Here is a 20482-nt window from a genome sequence, read left to right as displayed (position 1 = left end):
TGTGTGTGTGTGTGTGTGGTTGCTTGTACTAGTCCGGACTGATGCCGATTTATAGTGCTAGCTCACTAAGATACCATGCCGCAGTTTAACATGAATACCCCACTCAGACACAGTATACTGACTCCAAGCCGACCAGTCCTTGTTTCAGCCCCTAAATGCTGAGCGCGAGACAGGGTAACAACAAGTACCATCTTTTAGCGTCTTTTGGTATGACGCGGCTGGGGATCAAACCCCGGACCTTCCGCTTTCCGAGCGGGCGCTCTACCATTAGACCACGGAGGCGGTCCCTATATCTTGAAACAAATTACAAGTAAAAAAAGTGAAAAGTGTAGCGGCGCCATTGTATTGTTGTGGATATTTTAAACACCCTGAGCACCATGCTCATCAGCAATGGAAAGGTGTAATTTCGAAGGAATGTTTGTGTTCTGTGTGGATCATCATTTGTACAAATCAAAATTTCTTAAATCAAGTTGGTAAAATTAAATCATTTTAGAAAGTTGATTGGCTCAAGAACCCTCTCAGCCTTCTTCCGAATGGGTTCACCGGACGTAATTCAGATTCTGACATGGAGAGGTATCACATCGGAGTATAGGATCCAAGATTGGGGTACACCGAACACTTGCAACAATACCAGCATCAGCATCATTGTATTCATTATGTTTGCAATCATTTGCATTGTTTTCATCACACCAAAAGACGTTAAAAGATGGTTCTTGTTGCTATCATCATCGTTGCCATCTTCACCGTTATGAAAATAATCATTGCATCACAAAATATTGATTTTTATCATCATCATCATCATCATCATCATCATCATCCTCATCATCATTCTTCCTCCCTCCCACAAATCCACTTCCTGGAGGCTATATCACTTCCTGTTATTGACCGCCTCCGTGTTCTTGTGGTAGAGCGTCCGCCCGGAGAGCGGAAGGCCCAGGGTTCGATCCCCGGCTGCATCATACCTAAAGACGTTAAAAGATGGTACTTGTTGTTACCCTGTCTAGCACTCGGCATTAAGGGGCTAAAACAAGGACTGGTCAGCTCGGAGTCAGTGTACTGTGTCTGAGTGGGGTATTCATGTTAAACTGAGGCATGGTATCTTAGTGAGCTAGCACTATAATTCGGCATCAGTCCTGACTAGTACAAGCAGCCACACACACACACACACACACACACACACACACACACACACACACACACACACACACATGTGCATGCACATCACTATAAAAGTGCAATAATCTTAAACCCCATTTCACCTCACCTCACTCCCTGTTATTTATAGAATAGAAATAGAGAGCAGCTTTTGACATTGATACCTGCCAATCAAAATTATATGCATGAACTGGCACCATTTACAAGTACTCATCTTCAGACCCGTGAAGATCCGGGTTAGAAAAGGTCTTCAGCAACCCATGCTTGCCGTAAAAGGTGACTATGCTTGTCGTAAAAGGCGACGAACGGGATCGGGTGATCAGGCTCGCTGACTTGGTTGATGCATGTCATCGATCCCAATTATAGGATCGATGCTCATGATATCAATCACTGGATTGTCTGGTCCAGACTCGATTATTTACAGACCGCCATCATATAGCTGGAATATTGCTGAGTGCGGCGTTAAACAACAAACCAACCAACCAACTCATGCATGAGAACTTCCAAGCCTATTTAAGAGCAGGTATTACAAATGCAATTATTTCTTTTATGTTCGTGTCTGATAAGCAAAAGTATTGATTTTGTGCATATATGAATAAATCCATATCAAACAGGCATAAATCTAACTTCTTTCAAAAATGATGTCTCGCATTTTGAGATAATCCTTCAAATTTGAAAAAAGTATGCTTGTCCTTCCTGTTTTGAGCAACTTAAAGCAAGGCAAGGTTTTTTTCTTGGAGCCCACCAATATCTAAACTTTTGAAGACCTTGTTTATGCAATGACCATAATAGATTGCAAAGATTAGGGAAAAAGCCCTCCTGAGGTCAAATCATTGGTGCACTCACTTGTTCTCAAAACAGGATTTGGTCGGATGTAAGATCAAAGAGGTGTAGGCCAAATTATCAAAGTTCTTTTAGTGAATACTGATAAAAAAAGCCTTCAAGCTTTTAGTTCATTGCAGAATCTTTTAAAAGTTTCAAGTTTTATGATGAGGAAGCAAGCGTACATGGAAATCAGGAATTCTAACATCACTCTTCTCGGCTAGGAAATAGAATTCATCGGGACAGAATAATGAGTTGAGACATGCTTATTAGCGATCACTGAAGATTTGTTTTTATTGTTAGTTAACTGAAACCGAGTTGATTTTTAAAAAGGGTGATGGACAAAAAAGGAGATTTTTTTATGAATTAAGTTTTCTTGAGAACTTTTTGATCATTTTTAACCGTTTTCTTAAAAGTAGGTAATTTAAGTGTTTAGTTGTGTTTCCCAGACAGATGAGGATCTTCATGGATTCAGTTTGATCATGTTTTTGGTTTGTCAGCACCATACCTGTGATTATGACTTCTACTAAAGTGGTCGACCCATGAAGATCAGGGGTAGAATAGGTCTTCAGCAACCCATGCTTTCTGTAAAAGGCGACTATGCTTGTCGTAAGAGGTGACTGATGGGATCAGGTGGTCAGGCAGGCTGACTTGGTTGATGCATATCATCATATCCCATTTGTGTAGATTGATGCTCATGATGTCAATCACTGGATTGTCTGGTCCAGACTTGATTTTTTAGAAACCTACATCATATAGCTGGAATATTGCTGAGTGCGGCATTTAACAACAAACAAACAAACAAACAAACAGTATGGCTTCGACCCGTGAAGATCCGGGGCAGAGTACGTCTTCAGCAATCCATGCTTGCCATAAAAGGCGACTATGCTTGTCGTAGGAGGTGACTAACGAGATCGGGTGGTCAGGCTTGGTTGATGCATGTCATCATATCCCAGTTGCATAGATTGATGCTCATGATGTCAATCACTGGAACGTCTGGTCCAGACACAATTATTTAGTAACCTCCATTATATAGCTGGAATATTGGTGATTGCGGTGAAAAACTACAAACAAAAATCATGTACAGTCTGGAATAAATCACAGACTTTCCAAACACAGGATCTCAGTGAGTGAGTGAGTATGGTTTTACGCCGCTTTTAGCAATATTCAAGCAATATCACAGCGGGGGACACCAGAAATGGGCTTCACACATTGTACCCATGGCAGGAATCAAACCCGGGTCTTGGGCATGACGAGCTTACGCTTTGACCACAAGGCTACCCGACCGCCCCCACAGGATCTCAATTACAGACATCAGACAGTTCTGTGTCTTCAGACTGTGTGTATCTCTGGCTCCACATTAGAAAACAAATCAGTGCCCTGACACAGATCAGGGATGAGGAAAGCTTGACAGCTTCCGACAGTGTTCCTCCAGTGGGGCTTACTGTGTGGAGGCTAACTTGATAACTTCTCCTTGCCAGAGATCTGTAGACTGTTATCATTGATGCCTGACTGAGTCTGTTTTAGGTATGTGTTGTATTGTATCATCTATGAAAATAACAAAAACAGGCTGACCTGTCTGTTGACACCGAGCCCTGCAGACTAACATTTAGTTTAGAGGGAAAACATTTTACTATTTTTTGTGTTAAATTGTCTTTAAAAGAAGCCCAGGGAATCTCTTCATCTTCAGAAACTGACTTGCCAAAGTACTGTAGATATTTGTTTTGGAGTCTTGGTGATGATTGTGTCCTGTGGGGGTTATGTGATAGAATGGGTCCCCAACAACCTGTGCTTGTCTCCCAGGGGGGGCAGGCTTCAAATGGTCCCCAGCATCCAATACTGGTCATCCCTGGCCTCTCAGTGACTCTGGTGGTCAGCCTGGTGACTTGGTTGATAACATGTCATTGCAGCCCGATGGCCTGGATCATTGCTTATAATATCAATCATTGGATTGTCTGGTCCCGACTTGATTATTTACAGGCTGCCATCATAAAACTGGAAGATGGCTGAGTGAGGCATTAAACACAAAACAAAGAACCAAACAAACCTTCCATTAGTGTGTTTGATCTAGTCCGTCCCTGTGTCTGATAATGTCAATCTCACCCGAGTGTCTTTTCATATAAAATATATCAACATAAAAGCTATTAAATATCAAAAGACACAAAGGGAAAATTCTATTTATCATCCCAAATCAATCTTCCAACTTTTGTCAGTCATTAACAACCAATGCCTTGATTGGAAAAGGGCGACAGAGATATGAGCGATGTTATTTGATTGTGACGTCATCTGTGAACTGTTATATAACAGTGATAATAAGTATCTTCAGTGTGAAAAGTTCAGCTAACTGGCTTGAGCGGCAGAGATGTTAGTGATGTCATTTGGTTGTGATGTCATGGTAACAGATGATGTCACAATGGTCTGCAAAGGATTTTGATAAAATTTGAAGATATGGCTATCTCCGAACCATCAAGCCTAACAGCCACTTCATCTCATCTTGGATCTTCAAGCCTGCCGGTCTGTGACCCCACACATTTAAGCCAGCTGTGTGTTGCCGGACCATCCTTGTAGATGAGGGCCCTATGGAGTTATCCATCAAATCCTACACTAGATGATGTCAATGGAACCAGTAGTCTGTACAATGCAGCCAACAGCTGATTGCAATACCACCAACAACTAATTGCAGTTCTAAAAACAGCTGATTGCAACATGACCAACAGCATATTACAACACCACCAACAGCTAATTGCAACACCACCAAAAGCAGATTGCAACACCATCAACAGCTGATTGCAACACCATCAACAGCTGATTGCAACACCACCAGCAGCTGATTGACCCGACCTGGCCTTCATCAGAAGCTGGAGTGTTACCCTGTTTGTAGCCCATTCAACTGAGCTGACCTATACAGCCTCACTGACCACTCCATTCATGCTGACCAGTCCCTGGGGCACTGGTCTGTACAGATTCCCTAATGCCTCGATCTGTTCTATCCTGTGTAGTCTGTGTGTATTAATATTCATACACTTGCTGCTTAACATCGAGGGAACCTACTTAACCTTTTGTAGTCCTTAATTTGTCGGTCTTCATTATCAGCATTTATTCAGTTCTCTACCGGGTTTCAATGCAATCAATTTGGGTAAAGTTAATTATTCCGTATGAGGGAGATGGTGGGCATTAATGTAGAACACAACTCTCTAGTTACCCTACTGTCACAACTCTCTAGTTACCCTACTGTCACAACTCTCTAGTTACCCTACTGTCACAACTCTCTAGTTACCCTACTGTCACAACTCTCTAGTTACCCTACTGTCACAACTTTCTAGTTACCCTACTGTCACAACTCTCTAGTTACCCTACTGTCACAATTCTCTAGTTACCCTACTGTCACAACTCTCTAGTTACCCTACTGTCACAACTCTCTAGTTACCCTACTGTCACAACTCTCCAGTTACCCTACTGTCACAACTCTCTAGTTACCCTACTGTCACAACTCTCTAGTTACCCTACTGTCACAACTCTCCAGTTACCCTACTGTCACTACTCTCTAGTTACCCTACTGTCACAACTCGCTAGTTACCCTACTGTCACAACTCTCTAGTTACCCTACTGTCACAACTCTCTAGTTACCCTACTGTCACAACTCTCTAGTTACCCAACTGTCACAACTCTCCAGTTACCCTACTGTCACAACTCGCTAGTTACCCTACTGTCACAACTCTCTAGTTACCCTACTGTCACAACTCTCCAGTTACCCTACTGTCACAACTCGCTAGTTACCCTACTGTCACAACTCGCTATTTACCCTACTGTCACAACTCTCCAGTTACCCTACTGTCACAACTCTCTAGTTACCCTACTGTCACAACTCGCTAGTTACCCTACTGTCACAACTCTCTACTTACCCTACTGTCACAACTCTCTACTTACCCTACTGTCACAACTTTCTAGTTACCCTACTGTCACAACTCGCTAGTTACCCTACTGTCACAACTCTCTACTTACCCTACTGTCACAACTCTCTACTTACCCTACTGTCACATCTTTCTAGTTACCCTACTGTCACTACTCTCTAGTTACCCTACTGTCACAACTCTCTACTTACCCTACTGTCACAACTCGCTAGTTATCCTGCCGTCAGAACAAACAATGACCCACTCATCATGATGTATATTTTTCTAGTCTGGAATTTCCATGTTCCATGTGGGGGTGCGGAAACATTTCAAAAGGTCAGTCCCAAACAAACCACATCTCCCCACTCTCATCTATGTTATCCCAATATGCTCAGCCTGTGTGTGTAAGTGATAGTTTTAACATTGCATAATGTCAAAACATTCAGCATGCAAAATTTTATGAGTCAATATTTTTGTTTTATTTTCAACGAAGTGATATTGCATATTTACCAGGGTTATGTATGCATATCATTGAACATAATGGTAGAGTAAAACAATGTATTTGAAAATGATGGAAACTGCTTTGTCTCTCATGTAAATACTATTTTTTACTGTACACTAATTACAATGATACGATATCTCTTCATATCTTTAAACAGATGAAATCATTTTTTCAGTATTCTGTTTCTTTTCTAAAATTTCAATTAAAACAAATCATATTTGTAAAATGATTAAGAGGGTGAATTTGCAAATGCTTCAAGTACTCCACAGCGGCGAGAAACCCACATGGTCCAAATCAAATCTGTGACTATTGGTCTATAAATAGCCCAAACTTAAATTCTTGGTCTCAGTCTGTATAAGAATAAATTCCCCACTTATGAAAGCCAGTCTCTTCTGATGCGCTCTGCTGGCGGTGTCGTGGTGCTGTGACTGCTATGACAGTTCTCTGGTGCCTGTAGCTCCCTGCGGTACTCAGCCAGTACCCTTACCTCCAGTCTGCACCGACCAGCAGCAGAGCAGGCAGTAACGGCAACCACGGAAGCCCTCGCAATCCTGTAGTCGACCAGCTAGTCCCAGAGTCTCCCAGTGAAGAATCAATTATCAGTGTACTCGGAGCTATTAACAGTTGCTCCTGTCTGTGGAGCCAAGCAAATGGCGGACAGTTGCTCCCTCTGCTGACGACTCCCAAGATAAAAAGACAAAGAACTATTCCTGTAAATAATTACCATATTGGTTCCAGGAGGCAAGAGAATGGGCCAGGAGTTGGTGGAGATGTGTGGCACATAGCCAAGCCCATATCCTCTACCTCTGTTTTGGTTTGAGTCCATGGATTCGTTCCTCCATGGGATATTGAAGCCCATGTGTGTTTTAGACTGACCGAACAGAGTCCAGTTACTGAGCGACCTGTCGGACAATCCAACGGATATTTTGCCAGCGGACAAGCTCCACCACTAGTGCACAGGTTAGAATCGTGGTGTTGTGTTCCCCATGTGTGTGTGTTGGTGTGTGAGGCTTCCACAGCAACATTCTCATTCCCCAAATGTTTTCATTCAGGATTGGACACATGAAGCTCAAACTGTAAATTTCAGGTCTGATTTAAACTGACCATCTCGGAATTGGGCTGTTGCAGGTTTGTGAGGACTCAACACATGTTCTGCTCACTGTTGTTATTGATTTAGCCCGGTATCGAGCTCTGTCACATGAACCAGGCAAGGCGTTGTGTAAACGGGGATTTTACTGACTGAGAGTTCATGCTGGTAGTGAGGCAGGGTAAGTGTTGGTTTGATAACACATGTAGTGTTTAGGACTCCGTCACACACAACATTATGCATTGTCAGGTCAGGATGAGATTCCTCAAGGGTGCATTACCGCAATCTCTGCCAACTCGCTACCACTTAAAGGGGCATCGGCAGTTTTTCAGTTCCAAGTTTTAAAAAAGTCGAATCATCTTGAGAGTATCCGGGAATGTTTACATTTGTTTCTATGTTTTCACAAAAGTTTATAAAGGCAAATTGCCACCAATGTGTTTTCTATGCCTGCAGCTTGTTATCGGGTAAGCAGACATACAGATTGCAGTTGCAGGTATCCGAGATTGGCAAGTAGTGCCGGTTGGTTGAAGGAAAGAAGCAAAATATCGGGACATTCCTAAAATATTTAAAGATTTATCTTGAGAATTTATTACATGAGGAGTAAAAGAGAAAGAATATGACAAGTGAAAGGTGAACATGGGTAGGTTGGCTTAGTGGTTGAGGTGTTTGCTTGCTGTCGCCTGTCTGTATAGAATATCACCCATGTGAAATATATTTATAATGATTCCTTAAGTGAAAAGTGAACATGGGTAGAGAAGTTAAGTGGTAAAGGTGTTCGCTTGGTTTCGACTCTTCACATAGAATATTACTTGCGTGAAGACCTGTAAAGATCCAGAGTGGAATAGGTCTCCAGCAACACATGCTTGCTGTAAAAGGTGACTATGCTTGTCGTAAGATGCAACTAATGGGATCGGGTGGTCAGGTTCGCTGACATGGTTGATACATGTCATTGATCCCAATTGTGTGGATCGGTGCTCATGATATCAATCACTGGATAGTGTGGTCTAGACTCGATTATTTACAGACAGCTGTCATTAAGCTGGAATATTGCTGAGTGCGGCGTTAATCAACAAATAAACAAACAAACAAACTTGTGTGAAATGTGGATTTGATATTGATTCCTCATATGAAAGGTCAACTCAGGTAGGGTGATCGAGTGGTTAAGGTGGCTGCTTGGAATTGACTCTTCTTATGACAAGGGATTTCATAGAGTATATGTTGGTCAAGAAATGTAGATTGGATATCGATCCTCATTTGGAATTGAACCGGAACAGGGTAGCTCACATCTTCCCGAGGCAAGAGAGTTAACTGACTTTAAAAGTCCAGTTTCCACTCTTGCCGAACTAGGCTGGTATTATGGAGTTACATTTTGCCTGGACTAACGAGTCTATGCATAGTCCAATCAAAATCACGCAACGAAATCGAAATCCGGTTCATAAACTGTCATGCAGTTCTGGTCGATTGCAGGATTTGCAAAGCATGTGCACCACCAACTCGTTGTTAACAGATATTTCCTCAAATCTTTTCATGTTTTTGATCAAGGTGCTCACGTGATTTGATGCATTTCGCGATGGAAGACCTGTTTTATCACGAAATAGATCTTGATTATCGATCAGATTGTCTTGACTGGGCGCCGCTGTTTTGTTTGAAGGAAATGCAAGTGATACGAGAGGTGGAATCTGATTGGTCCATAGGAGAGGCTTAGAAGGGACATAACTCGTAAAAGCCAGTGGGGGCGCTACAATCGAGCCCATGAATTCCAGCCTAGTTCGGCAAGGGTGGAAACTGGACTTTTAAAGTCAGTTAACTCCCTTGCCTCGGGAAGATGGGTAGCTGAGTGGCTATAGTGTTTGCTTGGTTTCTGTTCTCCACATGCATCAAGTGAAGAGCATTGGCTGGAATATTCCTAAAATCGGTGTGGAACCACGCCTTCTGTCGAAAAAGAATAGGCAAAATCAAGCAGAAGGGACCTCACTTCTTTGTGAATTATATCGTCCGTCAAAGTTGACACACTTTATGGATTACAATTTCTTTAATAGTGTAAAGGCGATGTTTCGGTATAGATCCTTCTACTGTTGTCAAGCAAGACTGAATGGGGAACATTGAACAGAATATAGTAGGTGGAGGATTAACAGTTCTGGATTAACAGTAAGGACAAAGCATACATGAGTGGGATAACATGAGTAGGTAATGACAACAAAAGGATAATACTGTCACAACACGATGGACAGAGAACACACAGGTGGAAGCCAATGGGACATGAAGCCGATTAAACAGGATAAGTTTTCATAGGCGTGATGATTATTGCTTAATGAGTTCTATGAGGATCTATACCGAAACATCGCCTTTACTGTATTAAAGAAGTTGTTATCCATAAATTGTGTCTACTTTGTCATTCGTCAACTTCTAAGTAATGCCTATCAAACAAAATATCATCAGTATTTCACAGGCGTGTACACTTTGCTCTCCTTGCTCCTGAAATGGAGGATCACAGTTTATACAAGCTTCTGAACTATCTCCAATGTCTGCCTTCTGAACGTCTGTGTTTATTGAAATTGACATCGGGTAGTTTAAATATGTCTACTGACTTATGTACAATAAGAAATTGTTCCAGATTAAAGTCCAGGGATAGGCACTAGTTTTGTTAACAATTCCAGGACACTTGTGGCAGGGTGAGGAAGGATAATTCCATGCATTATGAAGAGATAACGGTTACATGAAATCAATAACAGTCTTTGAATATATATTGCAAATTAGAGTTAATTTTGTTGTGCAACAGATGTCTCCAGGGAGGCAGAAGTTACATTACCATGTGGTTTGGTGGCATTAGGATTGTAATATGAATGTAATATGAATGTAATATCATTACAGTTGCTAAGAAATACTTGTAAGGGTTTTTTTTATGTTTAATTATTTTTCTATTTTTAAAGAATTATATAGTTTTGCTCTCAGGTAAATGTGACATCCCAGCTTTTTTAAATTCGTGATGTGATGCAGTCAGTGTTCTCGTCATAATTACTTGTTGAAAGGTTGTGCTCACTGTTACAGTTATTGCTCAATTATTGTCAACCACTGGCATATTGTCAACAACAACAAAAAACACAACATATGTCACTTCACTTCCTATATTTCATAAGATTGTCTTTTAAATGCCCCTTGAACAAAAATCAGATACCAAAATAAGTTGAATAAGGGGTTGTCTGTCTTTAATGTTCTGTCGGAGTGTTCAACATTGCTGCTTGACCATTCGTAATTGCCGTCTGCTGTTCCAAAATAGTTGTCTGCCCGTTTTCCCATGTCTGGTTCTGTTTTAGACAGGCGAGAAATCACTTGACTCCTTGCCAGTTCTTCTTGTAATTTTTCTTCAAATTGTTTCACATAATTATGACACAATGGTTTTTAAATGGATCTGAATGAAAAAATTGTATTTTCACAATTGCTGCTTGTATGTGACTGGTGTTGATGAATTTGCTTGAAGATCATGGGGTTGTTCTTGTGAAAATCAACTGGTCTGTTGTGTGTTTGGGTTAGGTAGTTTTTTCTAATTTCTGAGTTCACACAATTTGGTTTGAAAATTCTGTGAAACAAATAAATAAAACGACAGTTCCGATTTTGATTTTGATTTTAAAAAGTGATCTGAATATGTTTGTTGGAGAGTAGTGTTGATCTCGTCTCGTTCTTCCTGCAGTTTTTCCTATTTTAATTATTTGGAGTCAAAGTACTTTGCAAACCATATTTTTGAACTCTATTTTAAGGTCTCTTCTAAGTACTTAGGACTATTCCGCAGTGCATGAGCTTAAACTGTAAGCTTGTTTGATTAACCTGAAGCACATTACCCACTTCAGTCTGGTCCCTCTACCCAGTAGTCCCCTGGTATGTCAGTACTGCGTGCTATGATTTTCAGTTATCTGCTGTTTATGGCGTCTTAATTACGTGTTTACACATGTGTCCATCCACGCTGTGTTTATTGCACATGGTCAAAACATTGTATTAACAAGTCAAGTGCTGTCATTTCATACTGGTAGTGTGCACTTACCTCACTTGACTTTCCACTGCTCTTGTATGAACTCCAAATATTTACCAGATGATGAAATATTAGAAGATTCTCTGTTTCTTAGTCGATCCAGGCTTTCTGGGTTGGAATGTAGTCTGTTGAGTGGAAGTGGAAACTCTGTGTTTGATGTTCAAGTTTTGTGGAATGGGAGGGCTCCTTTAAAAAAGTGGTTTGTTGATAATTATCATTGATTTACATGTTGGACTTAAGTGTCCATTTTGTAAATGTGAAATGAAATTCCAAGAGTATCGATTTTGATTATTTATTTATTTGGGGGTAGTATGGTGCAGATATTCAGGTAGTTTAGGTAGGGTTTGTTTGTGGTGGGATTGGAAGGATTTAGAGTATTGATAGAAGGATTGGTCAATGTTTTAGAGAACTATTTGTTGAAAAAATAGACGCAATGTCGAGGCCCTTTTCACTGCAGTGACTCAACTAGATTGGAAACATGGACATGAGGATAGGGGGAAGGCAAGACAACAATGCCTGATGTGGATTAATCTTGTTTGTCTATTGAAGTGTGTACTTCTAATGAAAAGAGGTATTTAAACAAATAATGCAGAAAATGAAAAATATAGTATGGGAATCTTTAAGAGGAAATAATTTTTGCGAATGCATCATCAGTGCCATAAATCTATACTCTTAATCTTATCACCTTATTAAATCTTCAGATTTTCAACTGAAGTCCTCGTCACTGTCAATTGGCCATAATAGGTTGTGCAAGTAATATACGACTCAACATTTGCAAAGGATTATATATATATGATTATATTAGTCCTTGGCAAATGTTGAGTAGTATAGTTTCTTGAAGCTTCCTTCACCCCAGAAAAAAAATAAATTTGTGGAATAATCATGGACCAATCGTAGAATGTTCGTATAAGAAGTGTTTTCAGAACTGCATCACTTGTGAGACTTACCTGTGTCAGCTGTTGACTTACACAGCCGCAGTTTGTTTGCCCAGTGGCTATGCACACAGTTCAAATCGGTCAGTGTTGGGAGAAGAATGTGTATACATGTTCCTGGACTTCACAATATTCCCCAGTTGGACTTCCATATCCTGGGGTGAGGTAGCTTACTGGTTACAGCTTGTCACAGGTTTGCTTCACTACAAAGGTTACAATGTGAAGGGGGCGGTCGGGTAGCCTACTGGTTAAAGCGTTCGCTCGTCACGCCGAAGACCCGGGTTCGATTCCCGACATGGGTACAATGTGTGAAGCCCATTTCTGGTGTCCCCCACCGTGATATTGCTGGAATATTGTTAAAAGCGGCGTAAAACCATACTCACTCACTCACTACAATGTGAAGCCCATGTTCGTACTCTCCGCCACGTTGTTGCTGTAATATTGCTACAAGCAGCATAAAACCCAGCTCACTCACTCACTCACTCACTCACTCACTCACTCACTCACTCACTCACTCACTCACTCACACACTCACTCACTTACCCACTAACTCAACTCACTCACCCACTCACGCAACACCAAGAAGTAAGTTAAACAAGATATAACTAAAAAGGCTGTGACAAAACCACTCACTCACTCACAAACCTCAGAGTTACCAGTTGAAATGAATCTGTATAGGTTTTATGGATAATAAGTGATATGTTTGAAGAAATGATGTCCATCAACACAAACTAATAAATTGTGAAATCGAGAAAAGATAAATAATTCTGAAACAGCCAGGATACCAACAAACCAGCTTGTTCAAGAGACCTTCATCCTCTGAAGCCAAGATGGTCTACCACTTGCGAAGTGATCGCATTACATCATCTGTTCCATGTAATCCCAGAACACATTGTCAGACATGTAGGGGGATCATCAGTGGGCTCTTCACTCTATTAATTCCTAATCGAGCTCACACACTCAATTAGGCAAGCAGGTGTGTGACATGGAGCCCCAGCCTGCCAGTCTGGGTTCAAATCTAGGGGGATCAGTATTTTATGGTAAACAAGTCCCTACCTCCCTGGAAGAGGTTTATTTGATCCTGTGGGCAGCAATCTTCCTCTACCCTCTGTTTAGCTCAGATAAGCAAGAGTGAATGGACTGTGATAGCCTTGTGTATAGATCTGGTATGCTCATTACAGGGTGGTATTATGTGCAGGAGATGCCATTAAGGAGGATGCCTGTGTCACGATGGCTATTATTTTGATATTGTCTTTCGGAAGTAGAAGAACAATTTATGTCGATATATGGATCAGTTGTTGCAGTTTTTTCTTGGGGACACAGATTTAGAGAAAAACCTACAAGATGTTTAAAATTATAAATGACCTGTCCCAGTGAATACAATTTGTAAATCTTGAGCATAGGCAAGGCAATTTCAGCATTTTATTATACAAAGGATTTGCAAGCCAATTGTCTTTTGCAAGAAGGCCTGAAAACAATATATTTCAGCTTTATTAAAAAATGTCTGTGACGTCATGAATACTGTTGACAAAGATGTCTCAAAGTCAATGAAGGCAATGAAACAACAGGCATGGTCTGGTCATAAGTGTTATCTTGTAATTGTAAGTTAAAGTGAGAGCTGTCAAAAGCTATGTCACCAATATCCGCATTACAAATTGGCACTCGTCCTTTAGTCCTTGACAAACTGCCCAAAGGTTAAGGTATCATAAGGACTAGAAGAAACTTGCCATTTATAAAGGGTTGTGCCATATGTTATCATTATAAGGACAAGTTGACTAAAAATGTTAGTTTCTACCACTGCTATAAGTCTAAATTGCAAAAAGACCCTGACAATTAAGTTGAAATGACAAAACTGATGACACTATCTGAAATTCATGAATGAGTCTCATGTGACAATCATAAATGAACACATTTGGCATTGAATTTTAACTCATTCATTCCTTTATTTGAAATTCATAAGTGTATGGCATTATCTGATATTCATAAATTAATGGCATTATCTGATAATATATAGCAAGCATATAGAAATTGGCAAATTGAACGTGGATTTACTCTCCCTAAAGTGATAGCCTCTCTCGTCATTTCATTTCCACCAAGTGCTGTAACCCTTCCCATGTCTATGATAACCCCCCTGGGTGTGAATACGAGATGATATACTTCACCTGTCTGGCCAGACATGACGAGAACATGCTGTATTGTCTGTTATCTCCTGGAGAGAATATTGTATCTGTGGCTTCTATAGACTTTAGCTGGAACCAAGGGAGCACTGTGGTCATCAGGACTCTGAGCTGTTGGACAGGACAAGGTTAAAAGGAATTAAGTTGCTTGGCGACCATTTACTGTCACTTGCTTGTTTTAAGTAGAGGTAGTTTATTGAGTTAATTTTGAGGATGGTCAGATAGAATTCGTTAATTAGATCTCCTCTGAGATATGGATGGTAGGTTAGCTTAGTGTTGTAGTATTCACTCAGCATATGCTGATGGCCCAGCTCATTTCAGAATTGTGGGACCGCTTCTGTGGTCTAGTGCTAGAGCAGGAAGGTCTGGGGTTTGATCCCAAGCTGCGTCATAACAAAAGAAGTTTAAAGATGAGACCCGTGAAGAAATGGGGGTAGATTAGGTCTTCAGCAACCCATGCTTGACGTAAAAGGCGACTATCCTTGTAGTAAGAGGAGACTAACGGGATCGGGTGGTCAGGCTCGCTGACTTGGTTGATGCATGTCATCGATCCCAATTGTGTGGATCGATGCTCATGATAATAATCACTGGATTGTCTGGTCCAGACTTGATTATTTACAGACCATCGTCATATGGCTGGAATATTGCTGAGTGCGGCGTTAAACAACAAACAACAACAACAACGTTAAAAGATGGTACTTGTTGTTACCCTGTCTGGTGCTTGGCATTAAGGGGCTAAAACAAGGACTGGTCAGCTCAGAGTCAGTTTTCTGTGTCTGAGTGGAGTATTCATGTTAAACCATGACATGGTACCCAGTGGCCTAGCACTATGAATCGGCGTCAGTCGAGACTAGTACAATCAGCCAAACAAACTTGGCATGCACTTCTCAATATAAGTGCAATAATTTTGGACGCGACCTTAAACGCCATTTCACCTCACCGCAGACAAGTGGATTATTCATTACAACTAGTCCCTCTAGATTTTCTAGTGGCTGAGAGGATCCCTGCTCATTCACTCAAAGATCCATAGTGAGGCCCTAATAGGGTCAAGATAGGTCCCCAGCCCTCTGCTTGTCACATGACTGACATCCCATTGGGATTCTGAGTTAGAATAGGTCCCCAGCGACCTATGTTGGTTGTAAGAGGCAAATTAATGGATCGGATCGTCAGGCTCAGTGACCTTGAACTTGCTCACAAGACCTACTGAGTAGATAGTCTGGTCCAGGTTCATTTTACAAAGGTGACTATGCTTGCCATAAGAGGCGACTAAAGGGATCGGGTGGTCAGGCTCACTGACTTGGTTGATGCATGTCATCGTATCCCATTTGCGTGTTTCAATGCTTATTATGTCATTCACTGGATTATCTGGTCCAGGCTCAATCATTTACAGACCGCTGTTGTATTGCTGTAATTTTGCTGAATGCAGTGTTTAACAACATACAAACCATCACCACCCTACCCAATAACCTGCTGCATGTCTAAAGTATATTAAAAAACATGCCAATTTTGAGGCTGTTTTGTGGAAACCATCTTCAGCCTTTATAGCCGACTTTGAACCCTGTTCCACTATCTCACGGACCATATCTACCCCCAACTGACTGCACCTGTGCCCTATCTTTGAAATGGAAAAACAACTTGATGATGTTGTTTTGTCACTCAATGACGTTATATTAGCCTATGCTCAAGTGATGAAAGTGCTCAACAACTTGTGGTTCTCTACTCACACCCCAGGAGGATTGCCCTGAACTCGGGCTTCGCAAGGTGGCCCGTGATTCATTCCTGCTGTAAGATTGAACTGATATTGGTTGGCTACAATGCCTACTATATACAGTAAAACCTTGTTGATCCAGACAATGTAATTCCCAATTAAATCTGGATTAGCAAATTTCCAGATTAGCAAATTTGTGGATAAACAGATTTCTGGATTTGTATATAATCAGATCATAGTTATTTGGACATTATACGATTTCGGCCATGTTCGCACTGTAACAAGGGGTGTGGCATCACACAGACATTGTAAATACTCAGATGATGACCTGTATTTAAGATAAAGTCGTCTTTTATAAGTGAGTGAGATATTTTACAGTTGTTCTTGTGAATAGCGAAAAAACTATGAATGTTTCTCAAGGGTCCGAAAACCCACAACTCGGGGATGTATTAGACGTTCCTAACTGTAGTTGTCCGGAAGACGGGATTTCCAGGTTGCCAGGGTTTCCAGAGTAGCGGTGTTCATTCACTGATGAGGTTTCTCTGTTTAAGGCCATGTATTACCAATTGCCATATTATTGCAATGTTTAAGTATGGAGTTATAACATCTTAGCAATGTGGGGTCGGTCGGGTAGCCTATTGGTTAAAAGCGTGATATTGCTTGAATATTGCTTAAAGCGACGTAAAACCATACTCACTCACTCACTCACTCACTCACTCACTCTTTGCACTGTGGTCCCTTTCTGGAACAGTGCCTGATCTCAGCTGATTGTGTCATCATTGATCAGCACTGGGGTTTGTCTAGGCCAGGCATGATTCCTTTAATGGCTGTCATAATTTGATTGTAATATTGCTGACGAAGCCTAAATGCCCTGTTACCCACTGTTTGATGAAAGAGATTGCTCGCTGGGAAGACTAGTTTGATGGTTATTTAATCGGCAACTTATTTAGGTAATGAGGTAGTACGTCTGACAAGAGCATTAAGATGTTTATGAAAGTCTTGGGGTGGGGGGAGGGAATATATGCCCTCAACCTTGGTCTGTGACCTTGTCCAGAGATGGCGCTGACTGACATCAATGCCAAACAACCTTGACAACAATATCAATCTATACTCACCCTTAATATGATGATAATACTATTCCCGGTATATACATTGTGGTCAGTTGTGTACATTAAATCCTTGTGTATTCAATGTGCATTCTTGACGCCCTTTCATTTGAATCTAATGTACCACAACTATTTTTATCAAAAATTATTCAATGTTGATGTCAATAATCATTTACATATACATATTGTTTTGCAAAGCTGGAATTAGCAACTTTTATTATTATCAAATATTCAAAATGAGGCATCCAAAGTTAAAAACATTAATGTTTCAGTAGAACACATACATGTCTATCAATTTATCAACAATTTTTCACTGCATTTGAAACTAAAGATATGACTGATTGATTGACTTTTCCGAAGTTGGTAAGTTAATAAGAAAATGTACAACTTTATGGATAACAACTTCTGGTCTATTGTGTTTTTTGCGATGTTTCGATGTGGATTCTTACACCTTTATCAAGCTAGAGTGACAATATCCGTTAAAATATTTTGAAATATTGTTTTAAGCTGCTTTTTAAGAAATATTCCAGTTTATCATGACGGCAGACGCTAGAAATGGGCTTCACACATTGTGGGGAATCAAACCCGGGCCTTCTGCATGATGAGTGAACACTTTAACCATTAGACTACCTCACTGCCCTACGTCTTACGTCACAGAGCACATTGAGGGACTCCTCTTCAACTACGGAGGTCTTTTCCTTGTACTGGTGTAGGAATTTCCTTAGGCTGAGTATATGTATCAACACTAGAATGCCCGGACCTTGGTGTCTGTGTTGACAATGAGAACATCATGTATAGACTATACCAACACAATGGAGTTCAAATGTATTGCCTTACAATATGCGTAAATGGTTCCGATCTTTGCTCTTTCTGACAGAAGTTGCAAAAGGTGAATCCAGCCGAAATGTTACGTGGAAGGTTATTGTTTCCACATGGACTCTCCCAGTTCATCTGTGCGCGATCGTGACCATGTGTGTATGTTCATGGGGCAGTTGTGTGTTGGGTTGGTGATCATGCATGTTTTTGCCGAGAATTCAAGGGTTGAGAGTGGTGTGAAGCAAGGAGGATACATTTTACCTTGTTTGTTCAGCCCACATTGTGTTGTCATAGCGACATCGTATACCATTCTCCAGGCAGGGGGTAGGACTACTGTTACATCATCCATGTTATACGATGGAGGAGCTTTTGTCGGATTGTTTACGTTGGTCGCCAGCATAATAGCGGTAATCCAGATCTGATTAGATTATAAAACAGTTTCCAGAAATAGGATAGCTTTACCCCCTGTCAACCACTTCTTGGCTGTTGGTTTTGTGTTTCCTTTTATGTGGAGGTGATGATGATGACGACAAACCTGATGATACTGGTTACAAATGATGATGATGATGATGATGATGATTGTGGTGATGATGTTAATGATGATGTTGTGTGTGGTGATGATGTTAATGATGATGATGATGTTGTATGTTGTGATGATGATATTATTGATGTTTGTGGTGATGATGTTAATGATGATGTTTATGGTGATGATGTTGATGTTTGTGGTGATAATGTTAATGATGATGTTAATGATGATGTTTATGGTGATGATGTTGTATGTTTGTGGTGATAATGTCAATGATGATTGCGGTGATGTTGTTTGTAGTGATGATGATAATGATGTTTGTGGTGATGATGTTAATGATGATGTTTGTGGTGATGATGTTAATGATGTTTATGGTGATGATGATAATGATGTTTGTGGTGATGATGTTAATGATGATTATGATGTAAATTTCTTTGACTATCCTACTTGTTTTACATCATGGCCAATATTCCTGCCATTTGGCTAAAATAAAACAAAAAAAAATCCTTAGATTTTCAACAGATGTCCTCTTCACTGTAAGCCGTCCCAAGCAGTTGTTAGGCAAGATGTTCCTCGACAAAACCTTTATGATTATTTCTGACATAGTGGTGGGGATGATTAACATGATAAATCTAATAATATTGATATAAAATGATGATGATGATGATGATGATATATATATATATATATATATATATATAAAATGACAGTAAAAGAAGATTGTAGGCTCAAAGGTTTTTGACTGGAGAGAAAAACATCATGTGTTTTCAGACTTGGGGGTTTTATTGAGTATTCAATGTCTGGGGATTTCATTTCGAACTAACAGCATCAGCCGGACGGTTTAAATGTTAAAATGTCTGGGCTTCGATTGTTTATCGACATTGTAAAATACAAAATTTATCCATCATTTTCTGAAGCACTTTTTCTTGACAGCTGAGACAGAGGAGACGTCACTCTGAACTGAAATCAAAGTCATTCTTATAAAGTATTGATCAAACTTAATATTTAATTCATATGGTATCCATTTCACCTAGCAGAATGTATTTCCTTTCAAACTGGGGATACAGAACAAAAAGACTTTGCACACTAAATAGCTCTGCCAAGAGATGGCCAGGAATCAAATCCCATTTATTCATATTTTTCAGCCAATCAGATAGCAGCACACACTCCCATTCATAAATAAATAAACCATTAAAGTCTTGTGTGAAATTGTGACATGTAAGTGTGAATGTTGTCAGGTTGAATCAGATAATATAAAACTTACAAGATGAAAGGAATACTCATGGCATGAAAGTTTGACTACAGACATCTGAAAAAATCAGGTGTTCTTTAATTTCTTTTGACTTGTATATAAAGTCAAATAACTAACAAATTAAGGGACTTAGTAGTCTGTCTTACAGACCCTGATACAAATATATATCAAATACAGCACATGCAAGTTTGGCAGGTCTAGATTAATGAACAGAGTCACTGGGCTCCCTTTTATTATATTTTTATTAAGATAACTGAACAACCGTTTTTTTTTCTGTATGATGTGTTCATTTCAGAGACTAGATGTTAGTCTAGGGACTTAGTACAAGCAGGGAGTATTCTAATGGGTATGCTGTTTGGGAGTATTGATATAAATGACTACTTATCATAACAAATGATTACTCAATTCCATCACTGTAGTCATCTGAAAGTAATGGACGTCAGTCAGTGCTTTGTGAACTTAAGTTATCTTAATACGGCTTGCTG

The 20482-nt window shown here is 40.2% G+C and overlaps 1 protein-coding gene across 7 annotated transcripts in view; it reads left to right on the top strand.

The window, feature by feature from the left end:
* The window catches only part of LOC124149284 (D-glucuronyl C5-epimerase-like), a 349514-nt gene that overhangs the window by 206056 nt on the left and 122976 nt on the right, over positions 1-20482 (top strand). For 2 of the 7 annotated variants that reach the window (XM_046520760.2, XM_046520763.2), the window contains exon 1: positions 6877-7329. The exons of 3 other annotated variants lie outside the window; for them this stretch is intronic. The gene's annotated coding sequence lies outside the window, so the exon portion shown is untranslated. 2 more of the 7 variants (XM_046520762.2, XM_046520764.2) reach the window with 1 other exon arrangement.

This window comes from Haliotis rufescens, unplaced genomic scaffold (genome assembly GCF_023055435.1).
Source record: "Haliotis rufescens isolate VD_foot unplaced genomic scaffold, xgHalRufe1.0.p SCAF_13, whole genome shotgun sequence".
Taxonomy (NCBI): Eukaryota; Metazoa; Mollusca; class Gastropoda; order Lepetellida; family Haliotidae; genus Haliotis; species Haliotis rufescens.
Note: the sequence above shows the minus strand (reverse complement) of the source record. Positions and strands in the feature narration are given on the sequence as shown.